Source organism: Ascaphus truei, chromosome 5 (genome assembly GCF_040206685.1).
Source record: "Ascaphus truei isolate aAscTru1 chromosome 5, aAscTru1.hap1, whole genome shotgun sequence".
Classification (NCBI taxonomy): Eukaryota; Metazoa; Chordata; class Amphibia; order Anura; family Ascaphidae; genus Ascaphus; species Ascaphus truei.
In genome coordinates this window covers 154,687,880-154,698,477 of record NC_134487.1, presented here as the reverse complement: position 1 = coordinate 154,698,477, position 10,598 = coordinate 154,687,880, and the positions used below count along the sequence as shown (strand labels likewise).

At 45.7% G+C, this 10,598-nt stretch overlaps 1 protein-coding gene across 1 annotated transcript in view; it reads left to right on the top strand.

Moving 5' to 3' along the window:
- The first annotated feature begins 242 nt into the window (after positions 1-242).
- LOC142495505 (E3 ubiquitin-protein ligase RNF14-like) overlaps positions 243-10,598 on the top strand; it is a 48,568-nt gene continuing 38,212 nt past the window's right edge. The window contains exon 1 of the mRNA XM_075601076.1: positions 243-735. The gene's annotated coding sequence lies outside the window, so the exon portion shown is untranslated. The remainder of the gene's footprint in view (positions 736-10,598) is intronic.

The following is a 10,598-nucleotide window of genomic DNA, read 5'->3' as shown; positions in this document are numbered from 1 at the left end:
GTTATATTATAATACAAGTTAATACATTTAAATTGTCTTTAATAATATATATATTTTTAAATGCTTAAGCAGTTTTTCATTTACAGAACTGATTTATTAAAATAATAAAAAACACACATGTAGAACATTGCTTGAACGGCAGCTTTAAAGGTTAGATGTCTAGCACCGCCTTGTTTGTGAAAGTTGCCAGAAGAATCATCCTGTAGGGGTTTGTTCTATGTAAACAGGCCAATCCTTATTTTGCTCAGTAAGAGGGGTGGGGTTATATATCCATTCAAAGGTTACATTAAGGCAGGGTCAGCCGGGTTTATCCTCCGATCCCAGGGGGAACCAGAGGAGGGGATCTCACCTGTAGATATGTTTATAGTTCTGTAATAGGGTAAGCAACAGATTTCTTGCTTTTTAACGTTAGGGTTGCCAGGTGACTTCTCTAAAAGAGACACTACACTAAATAAGGATCCTGCCACAGTAGGAAGTGGATTCTTCACACCGGAGCTCATTGAAGAGACCTGGGAGAGCTGCTGAGAAAGAGCTACTCTGCCTACAAGCCTCATGGTTGAGGAAACCTGAGTATGTGTTTGCATCTAACAACAAGAAGCTATCTTTTGTAACCTGAAAAACCGGTCCTGTTGCTGCTCTGAAAGTCATCTCTTAATAACGTTTTAAAAGTTCCTGGCACCTTTTATCTTTTTACTCATCAGCCTGCACGGACCTTCAGCACCCTGAGAGAACAAGGTAAACTGCTGAGCACCTACACACCCACATTTCTGCTTAAAGAGACAGTAAGGTTCTTGGGACTGTTTATTTTTTGTGTGGCACCCTATTCCTTAGCTGGGGGGCGGGGGAATAGGGGCGTTACATTTTTAGTACATAACTATTATTGATCAGGAGAGTGTGTCTGCAGAGAGCTGGCTTTGCATGTCACTAACTGGCTGGCCCTGCTCTGCATGCGGCATTAGGCTAAGGCCCTGCTCCCTCAGTCAGCGTGCCCGCACTGCAGACAGGCGGGGCGCTGACAGTCACAGACCGCAATATGCGGTCTGTAGGGAGCCGGGAGTGGGAGGGAGGGTGAGGGGGGCGGGATCTGATCGTGGTGCCATCCACCCCCCCCACACATACATACACACACACACACACACACACACACACACACACACACACACACACACACACACACACACACACTTTAACCTGCAGCTCTTTCCCTGCTCCCTGCCCAAGGCACCTCCCATCTTGCTCCTTCCCTTCCCTCCTCCCCATTGGCTGACTCGCGTACCATGTGACGCGTCGCCGCACGGGAACACAATTCTCTGGTATCCCCTGCTGGCTGACGCGTCACAGTACGTAGTCAGTTGGCAGTGAGGAGGGACTGGGACCGGATCGTGAGGCTAAACAGCAATAGTGAGTTGCGCCCGCGCCACCGGGCGCAGCGGGTCCCAGCCCTTAATGACCAGCAGTGTATATTGCAGAGGGGACGGGTAACTGCTGAGTCACATCACACAGCACAGCACAGCACAGCACAGGGTATGTGCCGCTCCTTCTAACCATGTCACAACCTATCAGTGAAGGGGCTCCCCCAGGGGCTCCCCAAGCCAAGAGTGCATTGCACTTTGGGAATTGTAGTCCTGCTCACTTTATAATAATAATAATGTCAAAAGCCACAGTTGTGGTGAAGCTGAAGCCTTGTAATCTGCAGTCACAATTTGTTTGTCTGTATGAATACATCCTGTCTATTGTATGAATACATGGTAGTTGGGTAGCTGTGATTTTTTATAAACAAATGGTGCTCGTGACTTGAAGATTTTTGTTCTGTACGGTTTGTTGGCTTTTTGGGCGTAGCCCAACCTGATTCATTATTTAACTGTTGCAAGTTGTTGTTTTTTGTATTGGGTTGTTATGCAGAATTCTACCATATTTTATAAATGTATCGACAATATGTATGGATGGGTGAAACTATACACTCTGTATAAAATGAAGTAGTGGTGCTTTGAGGTTGCAAATATAAAATTACTGGTGCTCCGTACTCACGAGTTCAGAGGTTCTTAAGACTTCTCAACACTTCTGTGTTTCCTATGAAAGTTATTCATTTTCTATTTAATTTATACGTTTTTCTTTGAGTCCTCTGTAATTCTAATTTTATCTGGTACTTATTGAACCTCCTTCTTTAGCTATTAATGGCAGCATCATTTGTTTGCAAACAAAATAAAGGGTGACTTGTATGTACAGTCAAATTTTTCATCACGAGAGAGATTAAGTGAACAATATGGACAATAAAAGCTTACAAAAAATATCCAAATACTTTCAATTGTCCAAAGAAAAAAGTATTTATCACCTTTTATTCTGTAGCCACAGGGTTATATGCTACTGTAGATATAAGTATGGCCAGATAGCTGAACTCATCCCCCTTTTGAAAGCACAACAAGTCCTTTTGTCTTTTCTTAACTTTATTGAGGGAGTTACAGAAATGGAAAGGTTCTTGTGGGTGTTGTTTTGTGGGTAGAGAGTGCTTCTCTATGTGAAGTGCTTCTGTATCAAGGGACGGTCACACGGATTGCTTTGCAAGGGAGTAGGTAAGAATGGTGGTACTCGCTCAGTAGCTTGGGTAAGAAAGGAAGTGTGCAATGTTTGTCACACAGGAATAGGGACAGGGCTAAGCTACCTGTGAATGAGACAGGGGAGTATGGAAAAGTCCATCTAGCCAGGGGAATTAAAGGGGTTGTCACGGCAACCAACTGCTAGCAGGCTAGAGAATTGGGAAGTATCTAAATGTATCCATTCCCACCTGCACTAGGAGTGATAGCTGCAGGGAAAGCTTACATCCAAATAAAGGGCTAGCAGGCAGAGCTGCAAAAAAAAAGGGGGGGGGGGGCGAGGGGTAGGAAACAGAAATAGACAATCTTGTTCCAGGACACCTTTATTTAACCTATTAACCTTTATTTTAGCTTTATTTAACCTATGAACGTGCCGCTGCTATAAATTCCCAGTAGTTTTTGAGGGATTGCCACTCTAAACTATGAAGATTACTAATTCAGTAACACCCCATGCTCCGTTACCCGTTACCGGAGCTTCGTGAATCCCTGCCATAGTTAGTAATAAGACATTTAAAAAACTTGAAGGATGAGTCTGCTTCTTCCTTCCGGAGTCCCGCAGCTGGCATAATAAAGGTGAGTACTAGAGGACCTTCCTTTGATTTCTAGAGGGTTAAAGCAGTCATTCTCCCAGAAAATTTGAAAAATAGAGGGGGATACTGGCCCTCGCTCACTCAGTGGTGGCTGGCCCTCGCTCACTCAGTGGTGGCTGCCCCTCACTCAGTGGTGGCTGGCCCTTGCTCACTCAGTGGTGGCTGCCCCTCACTCACTCAGTGGTGGCTGCCCCTCACTCACTCAGTGGTGGCTGGCCCTCACTCACTCAGTGGTGGATTGCCCTCGCTCACTCAGTGGTGGATTGCCCTTGCTCACTCAGTGGTGGCTGGCTCTCGCTCACTCAGTGGAAGAGGCCTTGCTCATTCTCTCACTGGGGGCTGTCATCTTTTATCTCATTATTTGCTCCGTCTCTTTCTCATATATGTCGCTCTGTTTCTACTTTTCTCAGTTATTTTATTTTTCTGCATGTCGTTGTCATTGTTTTGGGGATTTTCTTTGTAAATATACTTCTTTTTCCTTCCTATGATCTATTGTAGTTATTTCATATTTTTTCATATATAAGTGTAACTCCGTAGGGATCCGGTTCCGTGGCTCAAAGGGAGTTGCGGTGGCGGCCATCTTGCGGTTCGCGCCGCATGTGTATTTGACTGTGTGTAGCACAGCAGCGGCCATGTTGGGGCTGGCGCCGCCGAAGGAAAAGTTCTAAGAAGAGAATCTGACCGTTAGTGGCAGTTGAACTGGAGCCTCCAGGAGTGAGGTAGTGTCCAGTAGGGTTGCCAGGTGGCTTGTCCAAAAATACTGGATGCACCACTCCTCATCCTCTCTTCCCTTATCCTCTCACTCTCCCACCCACCTCATACTCCCACCCCACTCCCCTCATCCTCGCTCACCTTCCCTTCATCCTCTCACCCCCCTCTTCATCCTGTCCCCCCTGCCGCCATCCTCTCTCATCCCCCTCCCTCCATCCTCTCTCACCCCCTCCCTCCATCCTCTCTCACCCCCTCCCTCCATCCTCTCTCATCCCCCCTCCCTCCATCCTCTCTCACCCCCTCCCTCCATCCTCTCTCATCCCCCCTCCCTCCATCCTTTCTCATCCCCCCTCCCTCCATCCTCTCTCATCCCCCCTCCCTCCATCCTCTCTCATCCCCCCTCCCTTCATCCTCTCTCAACCCCCCTCCCTTCATCCTCTCTCAACCCACCTCCCTTCATCCTCTCTCAACCCCCCTCCCTTCATCCTCTATCAACCCCTCTCCCTTCATCCTCTCTCAACCCCTCTCCATCCTCTCTCAACCCCCCTCCCTTCATCCTCTCTCAACCCCCCTCCCTTCATCCTCTCTCAACCCCCCTCCCTTCATCCTCTCTCAACCCCTTTCCCTTCATCCTCTCTCAACCCCCCTCCCTTCATCCTCTCTCAATCCCCTCACCTCTCTGCTCCATGCTTTTCCTCCGCTCTTTGGCCCCACCTCCTCGGCTCCAGCCACCTCCAGGTTGGCTGCATTACACAGCAGCAGCCAATCAGGATGGAGGAAGCTGCCCAGACCCCTAGCAGCAGCAGCCTTGCTCTATTCATTCTCAGGGGAAATCCCGTGATTGGTAACCAAGTTCAGAGAGGTAATACCGCACACATACATGTCCGGTATTATCTCTCTTTTTTTACCGGACACTAACCAAATACTGGGCTGTCCGGTTCAATACTGGACACCTGGCAAACCTAATGTTCGCGGAGCAAGTAAGCAAGCTCCTGGACTAGGCCTAAGATATACACCTCTAGGCCACAGGCAGTCCCCTCACTATAGTGAAGTGTGCAGGGCCAGCCATATCATTGGGGATCTCCCGGTAGTGAGGGATCCAACCAGCAGAGGAGTCCTTCCGCAGCCTCGTGCAGCATCTGGGTGTGAGGGGCTGCTGTCGAAGACCCCACTCCATGGGACCTTGTCGCTGACCGCAGCTTGTCTTGAGTACTCTCTGGTTAGGCTGCAACCAGGAAGGTACCTGTGCACCAAGACAAGGGGGAGGGTAGCTCTGCCCTCATACACACATTGGGAAGGGTTGTGTTAGATCTCAGCAGATCAGGTCGTCCTTAGGGCAAGCAAAACACACACACATGCACACAATTTCTCCCAGGAGCTTCCTACGGCACGGATATGTTTTTGTCTCAAATAGTATAGCAGACGGGCCCAGAGCTGTAAGAATTCAGAGGAGACTATGGCTGAGTTCTTACAACTGGTTTTAATGGGTTTCACAAAGCAGCTTTTATACATAAAGCAGGGACAAAAAAACCGTTGTCATCTGTTACAAATATGGATTACACATCTAAATTTACATGTAACCTTTACATAATGCCTTTTCAAGAAATCTTAAAACATTTAACTGCTGAGCAAGATATATATAATGGTGTCTTATAAGGCAGTCCTGTCTTCTGGTTGTCTTGCTTTAACAGCATATGACAGGCTCAAAACAGCTGCTCTCAAAGCTATTTACAATAGTCTCTGAGAAATAGCAAGGCCAGCATATACTGCTTTCAACCTTATCAATCCTTGAGGGGAACAGAGCTGACAGGAGACCGTTTTAACCTTACATTCTCTCCTTTTGTTCTGAAAGAACAAACCAATTGACCAATCCCATTTATTCTTCTGCACACCACTCAGGAGAGGAAAAACTCCAAGGGAGAAACCTCCAAGAGACCATGGGAATGCAGAAACCTATCTCTTTTAGGTATCTCGTTTGATAATCAGAGATGAACATATGGGTGGTTGATGAGTACCAAGCCTATTGGTATTTCTCGCTCTCTTTGTGGGAGACATATACATAACGGTCGAGCTAGAAGCAGCCCTTCTGGCAAAAATAGAACGGATTACACATTTTGTCATTTGGATTAACATATACACACAAAGTAATAAACTTGCAATTGCTATGATTCCATAAAGAATTTTAATTCCCAATGCGCCTAGCCAATTTCCAAGGCCAAAGGTAAAATCAAACTCTTTTGGTTCCTCGCATTCTAGATTGAATTTCTGCTAGAGTATCCATATCATGGTGTATACTTTTTGATTGGTCATCAATATAAACACAACATTCTTTACCCACTAATTTACAAACCCCTCCTTGTGCTGCCAACAGATAATCTAGTGCCATGCGATTTTGCAAAACTACTGATCTTATCTGTTCTTGCTCATTGGTGAGCCTAGTTATAGCATCACTGGTAGCATTGAAAGCGACATCTAACCCTGCCACCAGTGACCCCAGTTTGGAATATAGATCAACGATATTGTAAAAGGGAAAGAGAGTACCTGCAAATATTTTGCCTATACTTGTTTTGATAGTTAGCCTCCTTTTGTTTCTTATCCGACCCTCAGGTAGAGTAAATTTTACCTGAAAAGCGGGTAGAACAAAACCTAGATAGCACGGGGCGGCATGATTATAGGGCACGACCTTAGTTGCCCAGGAACCACATAACCAGTAATACCCATATGGGAGTTTAATCTTAGGTGGGTAAGTTGTGTTTGCTCTTTCCAATAATTGTGAAGTACCATATTTACAACTACTGTTGCTAAAACCATCACCGCACATACAAGCATCTATTGACCAGAACTGATTGGTTCGTGTTGGGTTTATCCATGCTCTCCAAGTCTGGAGCTGTTTTCTGAACCATGTGTACAACTTGGGGGGGTTACTGGTACATCTCTTGGCGGTGTTATTACAAGTAACTGAATTTTGACAGAACTCACTACAATTCATGGTCAATTTCAGAGAATCAAATATCGTATGTTCACTTTGTGTGATGAGGTATATTAAAAAGTAATGTGATCACTGCCTCCTGACAGTCAGAGTGCAACAGAGAAATTGAATCTCCCTGGATATTCTGTACATTCTGGAAGCATATGGCTCCAGCTACAACCTTTGTGGTAAGATGTATCTGATCTAATTCCTTTCTCTCTTGGGATTTATCGTCAGGGGCAAGATTCCATGAGAGATCCTTTTCTACTATCTCCTGTAACTTGGATTGATAAATGGGGATAGGTACTGATGGGTAGCCATGTTTAAGGCTATGAGGAGCATGTCCACAGACCCAACAAGATGTATTAGGTTCGGTTTCTCGATGAACAACTATTAGAGACTTTATATATATATATAAATATATATATATATATTGTCCTTTTCCCAGGACGATTTATGAAGCTCTCTTTTTTGTCGGTTGTGTTGTATTGTATAATTGAACCTATAACTAATGGGTGTGGTGTCTTTGTGGTACACAATGCAAGCAGTTAATCCCCAAATTAGCCCCAAAATCAAAACTATTATAAAGGATAAACATGTGGTGAACATTAGGAGCTTGCCGACGGGTCCAGGATGGGTGGACCATGGTAGCCAATGGGTGCGGTCTTGATGCGACTTGCGTGAATCCATGTTGGGCTGTCGTCTGTGAGTATGGCAGTGCGGGTGACGGCGATCACGGTGACAGGTGGTCCGAAAGGAGGATCCAAGTTCTTATTCTTGAACAGCTTTTTGACCAGGACACTGTCTCCAGGCTTAAAGGGGTGGGTAGGCTCACCTGACGGAGAAGGCAAAGAGACAGAAACATCACAATAGATGCCATTCAATTTCTCAATAAGTTGTGTTACATATTCCTCAGTTATACATTGCAAGTCGTTCCCTACTAGTGGTGTGCCATGGGTCCGTGCCCATGGGGTAGGGAAAGGCCTACCCATTAAAATTTCAAAAGGAGAGTACCCAGTAGTTTTGTTTAGGGTCATCCTTATCTCTGCTAGTACAGCAGGCAAATGATCAGGCCAGTTTCGAAAGGTGTCATTAGTGCCCTTCCTGATTTTGTCTTTGATCGTCCTGTTTGTGCGCTCCACCTGACCAGATGACTGGGGATGATATGGAATATGAAACTTCCAGTCAATGCACAACAGTGTACAAATGTGCTGCGTGACTTTAGCCGTAAATGGGGTACCTTTGTCACTATTGATAACCAATTGGCATCCAAAACGAGGAATAACTTCCTTACACAACATTTTAGACACCGTTTTGGCATCTTCCTTTGCAGTGGGAAATGCTTCTACCCATTTGGAGAACTGATCCACAATTACCAATAGGAATTGTAATTTACCCTTAGCTTTAGGCATGTGTGTAAAGTCAATTTGTAAACACTGCATAGGGCCATCAAGTGGTGGCAAATGGTCGTGTGCTCCGTGAATATTACCCGTGGGGTTATTACGAGCACAGGTCAAATACCTAGATAATTGTGTCTCCACTAACAGTGGGAGATCTTTAATGCAGAACTTACTGTAGTCTGTATTGTCTTGCAGGTTTGTTTGCGACCAATGTGACCAAAAGAATTCAAATGACTGATAAAAATTGGTGCTGCTGTCTTTGGTATACCCACCCTTCCCTCCTTGTCTGACATAAGAAAATGCACATCCTTTGTCAGACCTTCTGATTCCCAATACTGAACATCCTCTTTGGATGAGAGAGCTTGAAGAGATAATATGTCAAACTGTGGGATGGGTGGTTGCAAGATCAGAGTGTATTGTGGTATGTGATCCTCGGGATACTGGGGATGAAACTGGGCAGATAATGCCGCATCCTTACCAGCTACCATGTCTGCCAAATTATTGCCATCAGCAATAGCTGAATCCTCTTTACTGTGCCCTTTGCATTTAACAATAGCTAACTGTGAGGGCAACAACATAGCATACAGAAGATCTACAACTAGCTGTGCATGAGAAATTGCCTTATTGTCTGATGTACGGAAACCTCTGTTCCTCCAGATTACCCCAAAATCATGTACCACTCCAAAAGCGTACCGGGAATCCATATAGATGGTGACTGGTTTGTCAGCAAACAGTATACAGGCCTGTGTCAGGGCTACCAACTCAGCAGCTTGGGCTGAAGCAAAGGGTAAAGCATTTGCCATTAAAACAGTGTCAGGCAACTGTACTACTGCAAAACCAGTCAGAAAAACACCACCCATAGGTTTTGAGCAAGACCCATCTACAAATACAATGTCACCGGTTGACAAAGGGGAGGAAGATAAGTAATATCTTGGAGATGTCTCTTCCCTTAAAGTCTGAGCACAATCATGTACTGAACTGTCATCTGGGTCACCCATGTCATCTGTGTCATTGCAGGACAGTAGCTTGTGTAGTAGTACCGCGGGGCCTGCATGAGAGGGGTAATACTTGACAACCAGATTAGAGGTTGCTGTTAAAATTGTTTCATATCCTGATTTCCTTTGAGCTGTCATGTGCTGTGTGGTGATGTTGTTAAGGATATGTATAACTTGGTGTGTTGTATGCAAGATAAGAGAGTGTGAAAGAACAATGGTTTGAGCAGCTTCAACTATCATGGCACAGGCGGCTATGGCCCTCACCACGGAAGGTAGTGCTTTAGAATAAAAAGCCACGGGCCTATAACCACAGCCGTGTTCCTGAGCAAGGACACCCGCCACAGTCGCTCCACCTTCAGAGCAATAAAGGTGAAACGGTTGCTGATAGTTTGGCAGTCCAAGAGCAGGAGCAGAGCAGAGGGAGGCTTTCAGTGTCCGGAAGGCATCGGACATCTCATTGTTCCACAGGATAACATCTGGCATGTCTTTGAGGGTTACCTGTCGGAGAATATGATCATAGTATGAACAGTCAGGAACCCATTGACAGCAATATGTCACAACGCCCAGAAAAGATAGCAATGCAGTCTTGGTTTTGGGCCTTGGCAAAGCATCAATTGCTTGCACACGTTCAGGAGCCAATGTCCTTTGCCCATGTGACAGGATGAATCCCAGGTATCGTACCTCTGGGAGACAAAATTGCAGTTTCTTGAGTGACACTTTGTGTCCTGTGTCATGTAATTGTAGAAACAGGCTGAGAGAATCAGTGAGACATGATTCATAGTCTTTGCTGCACAGCAACAGGTCATCTGCATATTGGAGCAATACAGAGTCGCAGGGCGGGGACCAAGACTCAAGGGTTTTACGGACTATGGTTGAAAAGGCCGTTGGGGAGTTGATATACCCCTGGGGTAAACGGTTCCAGGTATATTGAGCCCCCCCGTAAGTGAAAGCAAAAAGAGGCCGGGTATTGGGGTGTACCAGTACACTAAAGAATGCCGAACACAGATCCACTGCCATGAAACAGGTCGCTGTGGTAGGTATACCAGTGAGGATTGAATTCACATCTGGTACTATGGGGGAAATAGGTTGTACCAGTGCGTTAACTGCTCGCAAATCCTGTGTGAAGCGCCATTGCTGGCCTCCTGGCTTAGGGACTGGGTTAACAGGTGTGTTGTATGGGGAGACAGTAGGGGAAATAATGCCTTTGGCTAACAGCTCGTGTACAATGGGGGCAATACCCTGTTCTTTATCTGCGGATAAGGGGTATTGTTTAATGTACACCGGGGAAGTATTAGGCTTCAAGGTCGCCTCATAAGGAGAGCAATCAATAAAACCTGGGTCAG